Below are 20,376 nucleotides of genomic sequence, written 5' to 3' on the forward strand. Positions count from 1 at the left end.
TTGGAAATATTCAGAATATTGCTGTAAAGGGGGAAGGACTAACACATGGCAATTTCAGTCTGCTGAAAGTTGAATGGGCCATCCCAGCTGTGATGTTGTCTAAAAGTAGGGAGATCCACATTCTTTACAGGGAGAATTTTTACAGCAACTTGTAACAAAACCTCAATAGGTAGGAATACTAGACCTGGGGATTTCAAATGGGAAGAGTGGTGAACCTTTTGCACCAGATGGTGTGGTTCATATGATATAGACATAGATTTCTTGAAAACTAACTTTGTCAAGGGAAGTCATGAATTCAGATTGTAGGGTGATTTAGGAGTAATGTCAGAAAATTCTTTCTCACAGAGCAGGTGGTTGATGCTTACGATGCCCTCCCAAGAGAGGTGATGGAAATGAAAACAGTGACAAAATTCAAAAAAGAATGGGATGAATACAGAGGATCTCTAATTAGAAAATGAATGATATAAAAAACAAAATTTAAATGGTTGTGTGTGTGTTTGATGTGTTGATTGGAGCTTAGATGGTGACTCTGGCTATACAGAACTAAGATTGGTACTGGGCAAACTTGCACGTATGACAATTCAGTTTAGGATGGGCTGGAGAGAGTTTTAAAGAAAACTTCAGTAATTTGGAACATTATTACAGTGCTGAGCAGACTTTTAAGGTTTGTATCCCGCAAATGACAAGATGGTTTGGATAGGCTGAATTGAGCTTCAGCGGCAACTCAAGTAGTTCGAACCTAAGGACAGTATTGGGCAGATATCTATGGTATAGGTCCCAGATATGTCAAAAACAACTTATTCATGATTTAATAATATGTGTGACTGTTTGGCAAACTGGAAAACTATTCAGATCTTTATCTGTCATCATTCACTATGCTACTCTGGGGCTCATTTTTGAAAAACAAAAGCATCTAAAAAGATGAACATTTTCCTCGCCAAACCCTTCCAATTTGCTGTTTTTAAAACCTATTTTCTAGAGTGGGGTGTATTGAAAGTGTGCTTGGTGGGGTTATGATTTGGACATTTTTCTGCAATAATTGATATTTTAGAAAACATCCAGGGCACAATTTGGAAGATTGGGGCTAGATCTGTTTTAACAACAAATAAGTATCAATAAAAGTGCCCAAATAGACCAGAAGATCACTGTTGGGATGAAGGCATGACCCCTCCACATACTCCCTCAGTGGTCATTCACCCACTCCCACTCCCCAGTGGCGTAACAAGGGGGGGGCGGGGGGGGGCAGTGCGCCCCGGGTGCCAGCCCTAAGGGGGTGTTCCCGGCCTTGCCGTTCAGTCCCCCCCCCACCCCCAAAGGACCGCTCGCCCCACTGACCTTCCTGCACCACCTGTGAAGCAGCCCGCAGCAGGATCGCGAAGTCAGCGTCAGCGATCCCTGTGCTGCTTAGGCGCTGCTTCCTGCGCCGCGATCCCGCCCCTCCTCTGACGTCAGAGGAGGGGCGGGATCGTGGCGCAGGAAGCAGCGCAGGGATCGCTGACGCTGACTTCGCGATCCTGCTGCGGCTGCTTCATAGGTGGTGCGGGGAGGCCAGGGGGGCGAGCGGTCCTTCGGGGTGGGTCGGGGCATCAGGCCTTCAGGGTGGGGCGGGCGGGCAGGCAGGCAGTCTTTCAAGGGGGAAGAGGTGACAGGCAGGCAGGCAGGCCTTCAAGGGGGGACAGGCCTTCGGGGGGGGTGCAGACCTTCAAGGGGTGCAGGCAGGCCTTCAGGGGGGGTGCAGGCCTTCGGGGGGGTGTAGGCCTTTGGGGGGGTGCAGACCTTCAAGGGGGTGCAGGCCTTCAGGGGGGGGGGACAGGCCTTCAAGGGGGGAAAGGCAGGCAGGCCTTCAAGGGGGGGACAGGCCTACAAGGGGAGACAGGCCTACAAGGGGGTGGGACAGGCCTTCAAGGGGGGGACAGGCCTTCAAGGGGGGGTGCAGACCTTCAAGGGAGTGCAGGCCTTCAAGGGGGGGGGTGCAGGCCTTCAAGAGGGGGTGCAGGCCTTCAAGGGGGAGACAGGCCTTCAAGGGGGAGACAGGCCTTCAAGGGGGGGAAAGGCAGGCAGGCAGGCCTTCAAGGGGGGACAGGCCTACAAGGGGGGGTGCAGACCTTCAAAGGAGTGCAGGCCTTCAAGGGGGGGGGTGCAGGCCTTCAAGGGGGGGTGCAGGCCTTCAAGGGGGAGACAGGCCTACAAGGGGGTGGGACAGGCCTTCAAGGGGGGGACAGGCCTTCAAGGGGGGGACAGGCCTTCGGGGGGGTGCAGACCTTCAAGGGAGTTTAGAATTTTTAACACCATCCAAAGGCAGGCAGGCCTTTAAGGGGGGACAGGCCTACAAGGGGGGGACAGGCCTACAAGGGGGTGGGACAGGCCTTCAAGGGGGGGACAGGCCTTCGGGGGGGTGCAGACCTTCAAGGGAGTGCAGGCCTTCGGGGGAGGGTGCAGGCCTTCAAGGGGGTGCAGGCCTTCAAGGGGGGGAAAGGCAGGCAGGCAGGCCTTCAAGGGGGGAGAAGCTACAAGGGGGTGGGACAGGCCTTCAAGTGGGGGACAGGCCTTCGGGGGGTACAGGCCTTCGGGGGGTGCAAACCTTCAAGGGGGGGACAGGCCTACAAGGGGATGGGACAGGCCTTCAAGGGGGGACAGGCAGACCTTTAAGGGGGGACAGGCCTTTGGGGGGGACCATGATTTAGAAGTACACGGAGGGAAGGGGGTGTTCAAAGAGACGTGCATATGCCAAACTTTGGGGGGGGGAAGAAATAATGGGTCTGAAAATAGAGGAGAGGGAGAGAGATGATGGACCATGGGATTTAGGGAGGGAAGGAACAGAAAGGGAGAGAAATTGGACACAAGGGATGGTGTGGAGGAGGGATAGAGATATTGGATAGGAGGGTAATTAGGAAAAGAAAGGGAGAGATGGTGGACTCTGGGGTGGTGGGGAAGGAGGGAGAGATGCCGGATGAAAGGGTATTTAAGAAAAGGTGCATCTGTGGAGGGAGATGAAAAAAAGGAAAGATACCAGACGTCCTGGGAAGGGAAGGGAAATGGAAAGGGAGGACAGAGTTGGCAGATGGATGGTTAGCATGCAGAAAGAAGGAGACCCTAGCAAGCAAGTTATCAGAAGAAAACCAGAGCTTTGGACCAACAAGATTTGAAATATAACCAGACAACAAAAGGTAGAAAAATTAATTTTATTTTCTGTTTTGTGATTATAATATGTCAGATTTGAAATGTGTATCCTGCCAGAGCTGGTGTTGGACTGCAAACGTGAGCTAGGATTTAACAGAGAGAGGAAAAGTCCTTTTTGTTTCTTTATTTTATTTACACCACAGTGCCAGTGTGGTTAGGAGAAGCCAAAGGGGGTGAAAAAGCTATAAAACCCACTAGGAGTTTTGAAAAAAATCACCCAACTGGGCAGGAAAATCAAATTGAAAAACCAATTCAATAGGGCTGAATCGAATCAAAAATTTTTTTCCTGTATCTGGCAGCATTAGTTTGCGCTACTGTCTTAGACTTTAGGACCTGGGATTGGGGAGAGATGGCATCCTCAGTACTTTATAATGCAAGTGAAACGAGGATTTGGTCAGACTTTTGAAGGGTCTGCAGAAAAAAAATATTGTATAGGCCGGGGACATGAGACAGCAGGAAATGGGAACTTTTCTTCCTTCTATTTTTGTGAATGGAAAGGCTAAGGATGTCAGAGAGTTCAGTTAAAATATGTGCTTTATAAGAAAATATAATAATGTGTTTTATAAAGTTTATAGCATAGCTGGCCTACCCAGTGAGGTGTTCCTAGTGGTGATGGTGGCAGCGTGTCAATGTGTTGAGAGGAAGAGGTGGTCTGGGAAATTCTGCTGAGCAAACTCCGGGCCCATTTCCACCCCCCAGTTAGTCCACTCCACTCAACTGGTTCACACACTGAGTGGGTCTTTGGGTGTTGTTTTGGTATCTCTTCCAGTGGTTTATCTCCTTCTGGTCCAAGGAAGGAAACTTTGTTATCCTTAGCATTGACCTACAGAATATGTTTGTAACAGCGCTGCTTGTGTGGCATTAGGCTATGTAGTGATCGAAAGAAAAAAACAGACCTTTGCACATTTTTGCACTATATGGTGGGTGTATGAGGAGATTCACATTTCCTGCACAGCTAAGTCCATGTGAAGTTACCTTGTGCTGTATTTGACATCTAGCAAGGTCTCTGTTTGAAAGGAAAGATCTAAACTTAAAAATGAAGTGGCCAGAAGTTATGGTAAAAGCAGATAGTGTAGCTGGTTTTAAGAAAGATTTGGACAAATTCCTGGAGGAAAAGTCCATAATCTGTTATTAAGACATAGGGGCAGTGTCTGCTTGCCCTGGATCGGTAGCATGGAATGTTGCTACTCTTTGGGTTTTGACCAGGTATTAGTGTCCTAGATTGGCTACCATGAGAATGGGCTACTGGGCATGATGGACCATTGGTCTGACCCAGTTAGGCTATTCTTATGTTATGTTCTCATCTGTAGGGGCCTTTGTTTTCACTTCTTATTTTAATGTATTTTTTTTCTGGGAACTTATCAGTGTTTTTTATAATGGGAACAAAAATGGAAGAGAATTAATGTGTGTGGGATGAGGGGGTAACTAATTTCTTCAGCTAAATAATTCAATCCACTTCAAACAGACATAGGAGAACTCACGCACCATTCACACACCCTCCAACCAAAAACGTCAAAAGAAAAAAACTGTTCGACAACCTCCTAGCCATTCGAGCTGCAACACTCGACCCCCAACTCTACAACCTATTGACATCGACCACAGACTGCAAAACCTTCAAAAAGAAATAAAAACCCTTCTATTCAAAAACACATAAAACCGAACTAACACAATCAGAACTGTCCCAAGCATCACCTGCAACTACTCCATATGTACTTCTGATGTCATGACAATTCAGACATAATTTATGTTATGTTTGGAATATAAGAAAATTTTCACTGCCTGTTTCTATTCTGACCATTTATTCCATTTCATGGTCATTACAAAAAATATTTTTTTACATGGGGGGGTGTCAAAAAATGATGGGCCCCGGGTGCCACATACCCTAGGTATGCCACTGCCACTCCCCCAAAGATATGAATGAAACAGTACATAACTGTGTGATAGAACATAAGAATTGCTGCTGCTGGGTCAAACCAGTGCTCCATCGTGCCCAGCAGTCCGCTCAAGCAGCGGCCCTTGGTCAAAGACCGGTGCCCTAACTGAGACTAGCCTTACCTGTGTACGTTTTGGTTCTTGAATCCCTGGAGGGTGTTTTCCCCTATAACAGCCTCCGGAAGAGCGTTCCAGTTTTCTAACACTCTCTGGGTGAAGAAGAACTTCCTTACGTTTGTATGGAAACTGTTCCCTTTTAACTTTAGAGCGTGCTCTCTCGTTCTCTCTACCTTGGAGAATGTGAACAACTTGTCTTTATCTACTAAATCTATTCCCTTCATTATCTTGAATGTTTCGATCATGTCTCCTCTCAGTCTCCTCTTTTCAAGGGAGAAGAGGCCCAGTTTCTCTAATCTCTCACTATACAGCAACCCCTCCAGCCCCTTAACCATTTTAGTCGCTCTTCTCTTTCGAGAAGTACCGTGTCCTTCTTCATGTATGGTGACCAGTGCTGGATGCAGTATTCCAGGTGAGGGCGTACCATGTCCCAGTACAGTGGCATGATAACCTTCTCTGATCTGTTCATGATCCCTTTCTTAATCATTTCTAGAATTCTGTTCACCCTTTTTGCTGCCGCCACACATTGCACAGATGGCTTCATCGACTTGTCGACCAGTACTCCCAAGTCTCTTTCCTGGTGGGTCTCTCCAGGAGCCGCCCTGGACATCCTGTATTCGTGTATAAGATTTTACCAACATGCATCACCTTACATTAAACCTCATTTGCCATTTTGTGGACCATTTCTTGAGCATGTATATGTCCCGTTGCAGGTCTTCGCAATCTTCCTGCGTCTTCACTACTCTGAATAACTTTGTATCATCTGCAAATTTAATCACCTCGTCGTACCAATTTCCGGGTAATTTATATGTATGTTGAAGAGCACGGGTCCAAGCACCAAACCCTACGACACTCCACTCGTGATGCTTTTCCAGTCCGAGTATTGTCCATTTATCCCCACTCTCTGTTTCCTATCTGTCAGCCAGTTTTTAATCCATGTGAATATTTCACCCTCGATTCCATGCCTCGCAATTTTTCGAAGTAGTCATTCATACGGAACCTTGTCAAACGCCTTCTGAAAATCCAGATATACAATGTCGACCAGGTCACTCTTGTCTATCTGCCTGTTTATTGCCTCGAAGAAGTGCAGCAATTTCGTCAAGCAAGATCTTCCTTTGCTGAAGCCATGCTGGCTGGTCCTCATCAGATCGTGTCCATCAAGGTGATCAATGATGTGGTCCGTTATCAGCATCTCCACCATCTTTCCTGGTACTGAGGTCAGAATCACCGGTCTATAGTTTCCCAGATGTCACCTCAAACCTTTCTTGAAGATCGGTGTAACCTTCGCCTCTTTCCAGTCTTCTGGAATCCTTCCCAATTTGATTGACAGTTGGCTATTAGTTGAAGCAGTTCAGCTATAGCCCCTTTCAGTTCCTTGATTAACTTCGGATGGATGCCATCTGGTCCCAGGGATTTATTTTTTTAAGCCTATCAATCTGCCTGAATACCTCTTCTAGACTGAACGTCAACCCTTTCAGTTTCCTGTCTGCGTATAGCCTGTCAGCTTTGGTATGTTGTGTATATCCTCTTCGGTAAATACAGACACAAAAAAATGTGTTCATTTTGCTGGCGATACCTTTGACTTCCTTTAGCACTCCATTTATTCCACAGTCATCCAGCGGCCCCACTGCTTCCTTCGCGGGTCATTTCCCCTTAATATATCGAAAGAATGGCTTGAAGTTTTTTGCCTCCTTGGCTATTTTTTCATCGTAGTCTCTTGTGGCCCCTCTTACCACCTTATGGCTTTGATGTTGTTTGTGCTTTTTCCAGTTTTTGTCCATTTTTGACATTTTCCATTCCTTAAACGAAGTCTTCTTGTCTCTGATTCCTTCACAGCTACAGTAAGCCACGCATGTTCCTTATTCTTTTTCCTCTTGGATCCCTTGTTGAAACGCAGTATATATAGATTTTACACCTCGGTGACTATGTCCTTAAAAGGGACCATGCTTGCTCTAGCATTTTTACAGTGCTTATCCTCTTCTTAGTCTTCTTTCCCGCCATGAGTCTCATCCTTTCGTAATTCCCTTTTCGGAAGTTCAATGCTGTGGCTGTCATTCTGGATTGATGTTATGCCCCCGTGTCCAGGTTGAAGGGGATCATATTGTGATCACTGCTTCCAAGCATCCCTTCTACTTCTACACCTTGCGCCAGTCCTCGTACTCCATTTAGAATTAAGTCCAGAATTGCATTTCCTCTCATATTTTCCTTGACAAGTTGTTCCAGGAAGCAATCACTTACAGCATCCAGGAACTTGGTCTCCCTACAGCAGCCAGAGGTGCCTAGGTTCCAGTCTATCCCCAGATAATTGAAGTCACCCATAATAACTGCGTTGCCTCCCTTGCAGTTGTGTTTAATCTCATCCATCATTTCTCTATCAATTTCTTCGGACTGCCCCAGGGGTCGGTAGTAGATAGAAACACAGAAATACAGAATATGATGGCAGAAAAGGGCCATTGGCCCAACAAGTCTGCCCACTCGAAGAACCCTCCACCTAAGCACTTCCTCGAAGTGAACCCACATGTTTATCCCATTTTTTCTTAAAATCGAGCACTTTGCTGGCCACAAGTACCTGAAGTGGAAGATCATTCAAAAGATCAACCACCCTTTCGGTGAAGAAATACTTCCTAATGTCACAGTGAAATCTCCCACCCTTGATTTTTAATGGATGCCTTCTTGTTACCGTAGGTCCTGTAAGGTAAAAGATATCTTATTCCACCTCAATATGGCCTGTAACATATTTGAACATCTCTATCATGTCTCCCCTCTCTCTGCGTTCCTCAAGAGAGTACAGCTGCAACTTACTTGGACGTTTTTCATATGGGAGATCCTTGAGTCCTGAGACCATCCTAGTGGCCATTCGCTGAACCGACTCCATTCTCAGCACATCCTTTTGATAATATGGCCTCCAAAATTGAACACAATATTCCAGATGAGGTCTCACCATGGACCTGTACAACGGCATTACAACTTCAGGCTTTCGGCTGACAAAACTTCTTCGGATGCAACCCAGCATTTGTCTAACCTTGGATGAGGCTTTCTCCACCTGATTGGCAGTCTTCATATCTTCACTAATGATTACTCCTATGTCCTGTTCTGCCACAGTTCTTGTTAAGGTCTCTCCATTCAGGGTGTAAGTTCTGCATGGGTTTCCACTGCCAAGGTGCATAATCTTACTCTTTTTGGCATTAAAGCTCAGTTTCCCTATTGTGGATCATTGTTCCAGTAAAAGTAGGTCCTGCGTCATAGTGTCGGGCACGGTGCCTTTGCCCACTACATTGCACAGTTTAGCGTCATCTGCAAATAATGCAATTTTACCTCAAAGTCCCTGAGGCAGGTCCCGTACAAAGATATTAAATAGGATTGGACCCAGGACCGAGCCCTGTGGCACTCCACTGATCACTTCTGATGTTTCGGAGGGAGTACCATTTACCACCACCCTCTGAAGTCTGCCACTGAGCCAGTCTTTAACCCATCAGTCAATGTTTCTCTAAGTCCCAATAAACTCATCTTGCTCAATAACCTGCGGTGTGGAACACTATCGAAAGCCTTACTGAAGTCCAAGTACATAACGTCCAGGGACTCCCCCATATCCAACTTTTTCGTTACCCAGTCAAAGAAGCTGATCAGATTGGATTGGCAGGACCTTCCCTTTGTAAATCCATGTTGATGGGGATCTCGTAGATTCTCTTCGTTCAGGATCGTATCTAATTTGTGTTTGATTAGTGTTTTTCTATAATTTTACACACTATCGATGTGAGACTCACTGGTCTGTAATTTGCAGCCTCTGTCCTGCATTCCTTTTTGTGGAGTGGAATTACGTTGGCTGTTTTCCAGTCCAATGGGACTCTTCCTGTAGTTAGGGAAAGATTGAAGAGCACGGATAACGGCTCCGCCAGGACATCACTCAACTCCCTAAGCACTCTAGGATGTAGTTTGTCCAGTCCCATGGCTTTGTTCACTTTGAGCTTGGAAAGTTCATAGTAGACGCTGTTGAGCATAAACTCAAAATCTCAAAACAGGTCTTCCAAGCTCTCCCTTGCCTGCAGCTTTGGACCAGATCCTGGTGCCTCGCAGGTAAAGACTGAGCAGAAGTATTTATTTAGTAGTTCGGCTTTATCGGAGTCTGATTCTACATGATTCCCATCTGGTTTCCTAAGGCACACTATCCGATCTGTGTTCCTTTTTCTGTCACTAATATACCTCATCACTTATTTTTTTAGGCACCTTTATAGAATCAAGGCCTAAGTGCTGCTGTTGGCCCTAGATCTCTCAATGACCTTCTTTCCTCTAGTTCTACCACCATTTTCACAACTCTTCCTCCTATGCATTACAATTTGACCAGAATAGATTCTAAGCTCTATTAAGCAATGATTTTGGTTGTTCCATTACAATGTTAGCCTTTTAAAAATATTCTGTAAGATCTCAGCACTTTTCAGTGCTTACAATAGTCTGCTATAGCCAGGATAAGTCACAACAGTAACATTAAATATTATGTCCTGAAGCAGTCCTTTTGCATGGAATTTTATCTATTATGAGAAACTCTCTGGTCCCATGCCAAATTCTTTCTGTAAAATTCTGAGGGTCACAAGTTAGACCAATGGTTCCCAACCGTGTCCTGGAGGACCACCAGGCCAATCGGGTTTTCAGGCTAGCCCTAATGGATATGCATGAAAGAGATTTGCATACAATGGAAGTGACAAGCTTGCAAATCTGCTCCATGCATATTCATTAGGGCTAGCCTGAAAACCCGATTGGCCTGGTGGTCCTCCAGGACAGGGTGGGAACCACTGAGTTAGACTATTTATGGTTCAGGGTTCTCAAGCAAGATACTCTCTGGTTCAGAGGTCCCAGAGTCTCTATTCTCTCATCCATTTGCTACATTGCATGGGGAATAAAGATAACTACATGTCATTCAGTCATCATTTTTTTTAGAGTATGTTGTCTAGTTTTGGCATATACTAATATTAAGCAGCATTCACTAACCTGAAATAGCATGCGCTATTTTGTTTTATTGTTTGTTAAAAATAAATAGTATGTAATAAAATGTAATAACAGGAAAGGAAACAAAGTAAAAATGAAAGCTGTAAAAAGACAAAACAAAAGCATGAAAACTGAAAATTTTCTGCCTGCATACCCTTAATGTATGTATTTATCCAGTCTTTCTTATTTTCATACTTCTTTCATTTGTTTCTTCCAATGTATCTCTTTTTAAATTAGTTTGGGATATCTATGTACCTTTCATGTAATTGTCCAGACTCACCCTTTGTCAACATTCTGCATCTATGGTCATATCATTTGTCTTCTCTGTATTCACAGTTTTCCTTTTTCTGTCTCCTCTTGTTATCCTAATTGCATTCTGAGTAACAACTGCATTTCATCTATCTAATATTCAAAACACTGGTTTGTCATCTTTAATAGAACATTTCAATATTTCTTATTTCCCAGTGTTGTATCCTTAGAATTTTTTGAATATGATCACTATTGCTAGAAGTTTTTTCCGTTGTAAGTAGTGATTGTGATATCCAACAGCTTATAATATTGCAAAAAAAAAAACAACAACCCCAAAAACAAACAACAACCAAATTCACATCTTGTATCAAAATGTGAGTCATACTGCCCTAAATTTTACTTTCCTATTAAAAGCTGCTTTAGCATTGATATTTCTACAGTAGTTATTATTCATGAGAATTCAAATGCATTGCTACGTACTGTGACCTCTATAAATGCAATATATTGCATGATTTTAAATTTATTGCAGAAATATAGGATTTGGTACAATGGTTTTAGTAACCAAATATGAGACATAAATACTTATTAACACATGTGATCTATGAAACCATTATATCAGCTCCTAGATTTATCAATGATATATATTCAAGTCATTATACAAATTGGATTTATGCAGAATTTATGGCCCACATATTTCCTAGCACTGAGCTAGAATTCTGATTAGTGCTGGCATCTTGCAATGGAATTTTCAATGCACCAGCAGCTTTCTGTTAGTAGAACTGCTAGGAAAATATTATTTATACTTTTATTTTTAAGCATGGAAATGTGTCATAATTAATTAAGGGCCGCTGCGTGAGTGGACTGCTGGGCACAATGGACCACTGGTTTGACCCAGCAGCGGCCATTCTTATGTTCTTAATATTAGAGTTTCTCTGGCATCTTTCTTCAAAGTGGAGGCAGATACAGAACAGAAATACTATTCACTCAGACTCAAACGATACTCATTTATTACTACTATTAATTATTTCTATAGCACTACCAGACACACACAGTGCTGCACAGAGTCACAAAGAAGAAGAAAGCAGTCCCTGCTCAAAAGAGCTTACAATCTAAACAGCCAAGACAGACAAACAGGACGTCATGGATACAGTTAATGGGACTGGATAATCAGCAGGCTGGGTTGGAGAGCAGAGGAGTAAGGTTAAGGATCGAAGGCTATATCAAAAAGGTAGGTTTTCAGTCTGCTTTTATACAAGGGAAGGGGCTTGACGGACAAACTCAGGTAATTTATTCCAGGTATGGGGGCAGATAGATAAAAGGAACGAAGTCTGGAATTGGCAGTGGAAGAGAAGGGTAAAGCTACGAGCAGCTTATCTGAAGAATGGAGTTCTCTGGGAGATATATAAGGAAAGAGGAGAGATATTGAGGGGCAGCAGAATGAACACACTTGTAGGTCAGCAATAAGAACTTGAACTGTCTGTGATGGCAGATAGGGAGCCAGTGAAGTGACTTAAGGAGAGAGGTGACATGATCATAGCGAGGTTGGTAGAAGATGAGTCGTGCAGCAGAGTTTTGCATAGATTGCAAGGGGGAGAGTTGACACTGCAGGATACCAGTTAGAAGTAGATTGCAGTAATCTAAGCATGAGGTTACGAGAGCATGGACAAGGGTCCGGGTAGTGTGCTCAGAGAGAAAGGGGTGAATTTTGGTGATATTGAAGAGATAGTCCCCTATTTATTAATCCACAATTAAATAGCTCATTTGTGTACTTTTAAAGCAAGAAACTTTACTACAAAATTCACTAATATTCATTTCTCACCTACAGCTAGTTTGTGTCTCTCAGAGTGAATTTGTTTTGCACTGCATGTTCTCGACATCAACATATCAAAGATAGCAGATTCCAAATCAAGCACACTGTATTAGGAGCTAATACCCAAATTCTGTTAAAAATTGGGTGCCTCCCTAGAATCTACCTCCAATTCCCTTGATACTTTAAAAGAAAGTTGTTCCAGTTCCAGTTACTTCCAATCAGTTTTTAAAATAAAGATTCCCTTTCAGATCCACCCCTACCTCCGATTCATATGAAAATGTTTCTCCATTCTCAGACCCACTCTGATCTGTTTCTAAAACATGCAACCCACCCTTCCTTTATCTCTGTTCACCTGAAGCACATACCATGTACGATTTATCTCTACAATCTAGTGGGTAGAAGATGAAATCTTTGGTCACTCCCATTCTGGAGGCTTCCTTTTCCAAATTGGTGTCAGTGTAGCCAAACTGCCAATTTTAGTTCAACCTGAGCTCACAATGGATGAAAATTAAAGTTTTCTCTCCACTCTTTACTGTCCCAGTGCTCTCTGCCCCCTTCCTCAGCATCCCCAAACTCAAAATAGAAATTACTTAGTTGGCGGAAATCCCTAAGCCCTGCCAGCTAAAGCCCTACTCTGGTAACCAGAGCTCCTACCAAGCTTGGTGGACAGCAGCAAAGTTCCTCACCTACTAAAGCCACTCAGTTGTTGAAATGTAGTGACAGCTGAAGGGTAAGCAGAAAATAAACAGCTGATCCCTCCTTACCCCACCAACAGCACTCAAACCCAAGTATAGGCAAGCCCCACACACCTGACTCTGGAACCTTCTTCAGCCCTTAAAGGGCCAATGCTCACAAAAATCTGCCCCTCTCCACATTGGGATACCTGAAGGGTAATGAGGAAAGAAACATGTGATCCTTCCCTACCTCACTGGCAGCACCAGAACCCATATGCAAGTATGCTCAACCCACCCAACTCTGGGACCTTCTGGGCTCATGCTTAGGTGGACCCTTCCTGCTAGTGAGCCCTACCAAAGGGGCCTTAGTGTGCCCCTTTATGAGACCTTTGTGGGACTATTACCAAACGTGAATAAACCCCAAAGTGTGACCTTCATAGAACCACTACCAAAGGTGAATGAGCATCTAACTGTAAGATCATTGTATAGGCTTGACAAACCTGAACCCTGACTAGGACTTACTGTAGCATGCCACCCAATGACTACCACCCCAACACTCTGCCATTGCCACCTGCTGGATCGATTGTGACATGGTATGATTCTTTGTATTTCATGTGTTTGCCCTATGCAACGAATGTATTGTATCTCTAGCTACTATACTTATATTGCCTTATCATTCGCTTTGCTACTGTACTCATCTCCCTTAACATGTATTCAGTCCTACATGCAATACATAGGAATTATCTCACTGTTACCGTTCATCCTTTCAATAGGTTGTTCTGCATATCTGCTATGTGTGAATTTGTAACTTTGTTACTATCCTTCCACCATGTATGTACTGAAAGTATTTGCTCTATGCAACGAATGTACTGTATCTCTTCATTGCCTTATTGGTTTTTCTGTATATTTGCTATGTGTAAATTTGTAACTTTCACTATGTATGTAAAATTGTAACCTGTTCTGGACTCTTCTGGAAGGACGGGCTAGAAAATCAACTAAATAAATAAATATTAACAACTGGTATAAAAGCATTGAAAAATGAAAAGGATGTTTGTCATCCTGCTGATAGGAACTTAAGAACATAAGAATTGCCACTGCTGAGTCAGACCAGTGGTCCATCATGCCCAACAGTCCGCTCATGCGGCGGCCCTCTGGTCTAAGACCAGCACCCTAACTGAGACTGGCTAAATCAGCACACGTTCTTGTTCGGCAGAAACTTGTCTAACTTTGTCTTGAATCCTTGGAGGGTGTTTTCCCTTATAACAGCCTCTGGAAGAGCATTCCAGCTTTCTACCACTCTCTGGGTGAAGAAGAACTTCCTTACGTTTGTACGGAATCTATCCCCTTTCAACTTTAGAGAGTGCCCACGTTTTCTCCCTACCCTAGAGAGTGTGAACAACCTGTTCTTATCTACTAAGTCTATCCCCTTCAGTACCTTGAATGTTTCGATCATGTCCCCTCTCAATCTCCTCTGTTCGAGGGAGAAGAGGCCCAGTTTCTCTAATCTTTCACTGTGCAGCAGCTCCTCCAACCCCTTAACCATCTTTGTCGCTCTTTGGACCCTTTCGAGTAGCATCATGTCCTTCTTCATATACGGCGACCAGTGCTGTACTCAGTACTCCAGGTGAGAGCAAACCATGGCCCGGTACAGGGACATGATAACCTTCTCTGATCTGTTCGTGATCCCCTTTTTTTTATCATTCCTAGCATTCTGTTTGCCCTTTTTGCTGCCGCCACACATTGTGTGGACAGCTTCATCGACTTGTCGATCAGAACTCCCAAGTCCCTTTCCTGGGAGGTCTCTCCAAGTACCACCCCGAACATCCTGTATTCGTGCATGAGATTTTTGTTACCAACATGCATCATGTTGAACCTCATCTGCCATGTCGATGCCCATTCCTCGAGCCTGATTATGTCACATTGCAGATCTTCACAATCCCCCTGAGTGTTTACTACTCTGAATAACTTCGTATCATCCGCAAATTTAATCACCTCGCTCGTCGTACCTATGTCCAGATCATTTATAAAGATGTTAAAGAGCACGGGTCCAAGCACCGAGCCCTGCAGCACCCCACTGGTGACGCTCTTCCAGTCCGAGTATTGTCCATTTACCCCCACTCTCTGTTTCCTATGCTCCAGCTAGTTTTTAATCCACGTGAGTATTTCACCCTCAATTCCATGTCTTGCAATTTTCCGAAGTAGTCATTCATGTTGAATGCCTTCTGAAAATCCAGATATACAATGTTGACCAGATCACCCTTGTCTATCTACCTGTTTACTCCCTCAAAGAAGTGCAGCAAGTTCGTCAAACATGATCTGCCTTTGCTAAAACCGTGCTGACAGGTCCTCATCAGCCCGTGTCCGTCAAGGTGATCAATGATGCTGTCCTTTATCAGTGACTCTACCATTTTTCCTGGTACCGAGGTCAGACTCACCGGTCTGTAGTTCCCCGGATCTCCCCTTGAACCTTTCTTGAAGATCGGTGTAACATTCGCCACCTTCCAGTCTTCCGGAATCTTTCCCGATATGATCAACAGATTGGCTATTAGTTGAAGCAGTTCAGCTACAGTCCCTTTCAGTTCCTTGATGACCCTCGGATGGATGCCATCCGGTCCCGGGGATTTATCGCTCTTAAGACTATCAATCTGCCTACATACCTCCTCTAGACTGACCGTCAATCCTGTCAGCTTTCCGTCTTCCTTTCCAGCATATAGCCTGATGGGTTCCGGTATGCTGTGTACATCTTCTTCGGTAAATACAGATGCAAAAAATGTGTTCAGTTTGTCAGCGATTGCTTTGTTCTCCTTTAGCGCTCCCTTTATTCCATGGTCATCCAACGGTCCCACCACTTCCTTTGCGGGTCATTTCCCCTTAATATATCGAAAGAACGGCTTGAAGTTCTTCGCTTCCTTGGCTATTTTTTCCTCGTAGTCTCTTTTGGCCCTTTTTACCGCCTTATGGCACCTGCGTTAATGTTGTTTGTGCTTATTCCAGTTTTCATCCGTTTTTGACCTTTTCCATTCCTTAAATGAAGTTTTCTTGTCTCTGAGTGTGGAAGATGGCTAAAATGAAATATTTTCCATTCCAATATTAACAGACCAGCAGGTCTACCAAACCAGAGGACAAATCCATCACATATCAACCCTCGATCAAATAATCGACACTGGGCTATAAGCACTAAAGCAGGGGTGTCCAACCTGCAGCCCCATGAAGTATTTTGTGCGGCCCTGGTCGAGGGCGATACCCCCAGGTGTTTACTGTCTAGCTGCAGCATTTGCATGTTTGTGCTGTCCCAGAAAAATTTTTTTCGGCCAATGCGGCCCAGGGAAGCCAAAAGGTTGGACACCCCTGCACTAAAGCCTCTTATCGTCTAATAATAATAATAATAATAACTTACTTTATTTTTATATAACGCAATACCACAAACAGTTCAGAGCGGTTTACAGAGGAAGAGACTGTATACAGACAGCAATATTACAAAAAACTTTCAAAATTATATTAGCATGGTAAGATTAATCAAAATTTTCCTTGAAGTGTTTTAGAAGTACATCAAGGCAGAAATAGAGTCAGAGAAATTTATCAAAAAGAGAAGTTTTGATTGATTTCCTAAAAGTTTGGTAAGAAAGTGTGTTTGAGATAAAGTTGGTTAAATATTTATTCCATTTGCCTGCTTGGAATGATAATATTCTATCGAGGAATCTCTTGTAGATACAGCCCTTCAATGATTATAAAGCGAACAAGTAGGCACTAGAGCTGGATTCTGTATAGGACACCTGGGAGGGGCCATAGGCACATTGGGACGGTGGTGGGCCGGCCGGCTGGCTGGTGAGAGAACCCATCCGTCCAGCCAACTTACTCGGTGAGCCTGGGGGGTTCCGGGGAGGAGGGGGTGGGGGTTTCATTGCGGGGGTCTGAGGAGGGAGGTTGGGGTATTAAATTGGGGGATCAGGGACAGTTTGTTGGGGGGTATGGCAGGAGGGATTGGGCACCCTCCTGCTGGCAATCATCGGGAAAGGGTGGGCGGTCATTGGGCAGGAGGGGTTGGGTACCCTCCTGCCGGCGATCATTGGGGGCAGGTGGGGGTTTTTCGGCAGGAGGGATAGGGCATCCCACCTGCCTCGTTCATATAAGGGGAGGGAAGAGACTGGCAGCTGCAGCCGCTATACTAATTGCGCCAGGGAGATCCCTTGCCGTGATTAAGTATAGTGGCCGCATCTACTTACAATGTAGGCCAGTATTTTGCTGGCCTATATTGTAAGCATCTCCCGCTCTACTAGGGAGACGCGTAGGGCCGCCTAGGTTTGCCTAAGGCTTCCGCCTAGCTTTAGGCTGGCTTACAGGCCTCCCTAGGCTCCTGGAGGTGCCTTCAATATAGGCAGCCAGCATGGGGAGAATTTTTTATTTTTAAAATGCGTTTCGATTGGCTGATTAGACAGCTGTAGGACGTCTACAGATGCTTACAATCGAGATGCAGTTTACAGAATCCAGGCTTATGTGTAAAAGTTGTACCTGGAAATTCAAAATGATGTGATAGATAGATTGGGGATGAAACTATTATGGTTTTGAAGCAAAGGCAAGCAAACTTGAAAATAACCCTTGCTTCCACGGGCAGCCAGTGTAGTATTTTGTAATACAGGCTCACATGATCCGATTTCTTGAGACCGTAGAAAAGACGGACTGCAGCATTCTGAATGATTCTCAGCCATTTGATGGTTTTCTTAAAAGATCCCAAGAATTTAATATTGCAATAGTCTAAGATACTTAAGATCAAAGATTGAAACAGCAGTCAAAAACAGAAATCAAAATAGTGTTTAATGGTTTAGAGATTGATCATATTTGTTTACCCGATGCTCTAAACAGGCTCACTTTATGGTTTTCCATGTAGTCCTACATTCTCCAATTCTGGCATGCAAATGAGGTCATTAATATTAAAACCAGGCATCTGATCAATGCCCTAAACTTGCATACCAAAATCAGGTCGGTAGGACCGACCTGGAAAAACCAAGACCTGCCAGTCTGCATGTTTTTTCATTTTTTCTATAGGCATACAATTTGTGGCTCATTAAAAAAAAATTCTGTGATGCCTCCCTCCCCGATGACCACCATCTCTGACGATTCCCCCCCTGGAATCTCAAAACTACGCCTGCACCAGCCAAAATTAGCCAGAGGGATGCATGGAAAGGTGTCTTAGGCCCTGATTAGCTCAGATTCCTAAGGTCCCAGGACACAGAGCGAGGAACTAAAGCCCCTCCCCGTGCATCCTAGGATGCACCAGGAAGGCGAAGGCCTGCAATTTTTCAGTGGCAGGCCTGAGAAGCTGGAGGGACTATGTATCTCTCCTGCTGTCAACTAATTTCCAGGTGCTGGGGGGGAGGGTGTTCAGAGGGGTTCTTTGCCATTTAAAAAAAACCCAACATCAGCTGAGTGGCAGGAGGCTGCTTTGGAGCTTCCCCTGCTGCTCAGCTGTTCAGGCTTCCCCAAACTGGCTGTGTGCATATGGCCAGGTGCTCTTAGAGCGATTGATCTGATGGGGATTACGGTGAACCTCTGTGGAAATCATTTGCATGGAAACATGTTGGAACATCGCTCACTGTTCCACAATCAGCCATAAAATCAGCCAACAGCAACTCGCACAGTCTTAGAACAGTGGACAATTAGTTTCAAACTGAAACTCAATATGGAAAAGACCAAACTTTTCTTGGCTAGTCCTAACGACAAAATAACAAACTCATTGCTTCATCTTAATGGTCATGACTACCCGATTATTAAGTCTATCAAAATTCTGGGAGTCACACTAGACTGACATTTAACACTAGCAGAACATACAAACTTAGTGGTACAAAAATGCTTTTTTACATTGTGGAAATTAAGAACCATAAAAAAATATTTTGATCCTTTATCATTCAGACTATTGGTGCAGGAATTAGTTTTATCTATTTTAGACTATTGTAACATCATATATTTAGGAGCACCCAAAAAAATTCTAAGGAAATTAAGCATAATTCAGAATACAGCTGTTCGATTGATTTTTGGTTTAAAAAAGAACATAAGCATTATCTCTGCTGGGTCAGACCAGAGGTCCATCATGCTCAGCAGTCCGCTCATGCGGCGGCCCATCAGGTCCAGGACCTGTATACTATTCTTCTATCTATACCCTTCAATCCCTTTTTCCTTCAGGAAATTATCTATTCCCTACTTGAACCCCGATATCGTGCTCTGTCGTATCACACCCTCTGGATGCTCCTAGCATTGGTTCTGAATCTATCCCCTTTTAATTTTTCCAAGTGCCCTCTCGTTCTTGTAGTTGTCGAAAGTTTGAAGAATCTGTCCCTCTCCACTTTCTCTATGCCTTTCATATAAGAACATAAGAAACGCCTTCGCCGGATCAGACCTAGGTCCATCTAGTCCGGCGATCTGCACATGCGGAGGCCCAGTTAGGTGCTCCTTATTGGAGACCCGGATTTCCCGGGTGATGTGATTTGCAAGAAGGTGTGAATCCAACTTGCGCTTGAAACCCAGAACAGTAGTCTCTGCCACAACCTCCTCTGGGAGAGCATTCCAAGCACCCACCACTCGTTGTGTGAAACTGAACTTCCTGACATTTGTCCTGAACCTGCTGCCGCTCAGTTTCTGGCTATGACCTCTTGTCCGTGTCACATCTGAAAATGTCAGTAATGCTGTTTCCTGGTCAATTTTATCAAATCCTTTTAATATTTTAAAAGTCTCTATCAAATCTACAGGCCGGTGAGCTTGACCTCGGTCCCGGGAAAGATGATGGAAGCGCTGATTAAAGACTGCATCTGGAAACACATCGAAAACACTGGGCAGCTAAAGCAGAGCCAGCATGGCTTCTGCAAGGGCAGGTAATGCCTCACCAACTTATTATACTTCTTTGAGGGGGTGAACAGCCAGGTGGATAAAGGGGAATCTATAGACATCATTTACCTTGACTTCCAAAAAGCCTTCGACAAGGTACCACATGAAAGACTGCTAAGGAAGCTATGGAACCACGGGGTGCAAGGGGAGGTCCACCGATGGATCAAAAACTGGCTAGTGGACAGGAAACAGAGGGTTGGAATAAAGGGCCATTACTCAGACTGGCAATGGGTCACGAGCGGAGTTCCGCAGGGGTCGGTGCTGGAACCGCTCCTGTTCAATATATTTATTAACGACCTGGAAGCAGGAACAAAATGTGAGGTTATTAAATTTGCGGATGACACCAAATTATACAGCAGGGTTGAAAGCAAGGAGGACTGCAAAAATCTCCAAAAAGATCTGACAGCGCTGGAAGAGTGGGCCAAAAAGTGGCAAATGAGCTTCAACATAGGGAAATGCAAGGTCATGCATGTAGGGAAAAAGAACCCGATGTTCACTTACAAAATGGGGGGATCACCGGTAGGGGTGAGTAACCTTGAAAGAGACCTGGGAGTGATG

This window comes from Geotrypetes seraphini, chromosome 2, assembly GCF_902459505.1.
Source record: "Geotrypetes seraphini chromosome 2, aGeoSer1.1, whole genome shotgun sequence".
Classification (NCBI taxonomy): domain Eukaryota; kingdom Metazoa; phylum Chordata; class Amphibia; order Gymnophiona; family Dermophiidae; genus Geotrypetes; species Geotrypetes seraphini.